Here is a 1331-nt window from a genome sequence, read left to right as displayed (position 1 = left end):
TGAGCGGACAGATGTTGGGTGTGTGGTCCTGTGTTTTGTTGGTGAATATTTAATATAATCCTAATCGCTATTTCAATCTTTCTAATTACTTCTCTCTGTTTTTCTCTCTGTCTCAATTTTCTCTTCACTTAAAAAAAGGTCACTGATGATGAAGAAATAAATAAACTAATATTTGGTTTCATTTTCTACTGAAGTGACACAAAAAAGGATTCTAACGTCAGCTACAAGAAACATATTTAAAAAATGACACAAACTGTTAGATATAACTTGGTAAATTTTAGACATATTAGATCTTGTTTGTCATTGGAAGCGGCCAAGATATTCATGCACGCACTCATTTTTTTCCACACTTCTCAAATTGTATTTCATGTTGGGGACAAGCCAATGTGTCAGTAATAAAACCTGTAGAGTCTTGTTACAAACAGGCCCTCAAAATATTGGACAACAAGCCTTTAAGACACCATCATTGTCAGATTGTGCAGAAATATAACTTGTTTCCTTTGGAGAATTTTAGAGTTTTCTCAAATATGGAAACAGTATGTAAGAAAATTTTGTGTTTGTTAACTGAAATCGAGACGAAACCTGAATAGATTCAAATGTGAAGAGGACCATACAACCCAGATCTGGTTAATGAGCAGAGTTTATTGCATACGCTGAAGCAAGCAGAGCAGCGCTGCCTGAAACCAYAAGGTCCGGTCTTTTAATTCAGGGATCTTCAGTGCCTGGTACACCCACTACTGGCCTACGGCTGAATCGCAGGCAACTTGTACAGATAATATCTTTCCTAATGAATTTATAATGGTTTATAATGTGTTGTGAAGGTGTTTCGGGCATGTAACTAAACCTATTTTAATCAAGACATAACCATAGTTACACAATAGTTTATAAAAGTCAAACCTTAAAAAGGAAACTAAGACAAATGGTGTGGTGTCTTAAATCAGGATGTAACTAATAAATTCCTTCAAGTATATAAAATTTTAAACGGTTTAGCGCCTATCTGTTTGCAAAAATCTGTTTATTATCGTTCAGCTGTTTCTTTGCGCTTAACCAGAACATCCAGGCAGATCTGTGAAGTTCCTGCTCGGCGCTCAGCCTTTGGACAAGCAGCTTTTTCGGTTAAAGCCATCGCTCAGTGCAATGCTGCTCCTAATCATGTAAAAAACTGTAGTTCTTTTATTAGTTTTAAAAATAATCTTAAAAATATCTTAAATCTGCCCAATGTTGCAATCACTGAATTGCACTGGATAATTGATTTTAGAGTTTGCTTCTGGTTGTGTGCGTTGGAGGGTGGGGTGGAGGTGGGCATGATTACATTTGTTAAATTTGTGTAT

Source organism: Austrofundulus limnaeus, unplaced genomic scaffold (assembly GCF_001266775.1).
Source record: "Austrofundulus limnaeus strain Quisiro unplaced genomic scaffold, Austrofundulus_limnaeus-1.0 Scaffold869, whole genome shotgun sequence".
NCBI classification, from domain to species: Eukaryota; Metazoa; Chordata; class Actinopteri; order Cyprinodontiformes; family Rivulidae; genus Austrofundulus; species Austrofundulus limnaeus.
Note: the sequence above shows the minus strand (reverse complement) of the source record.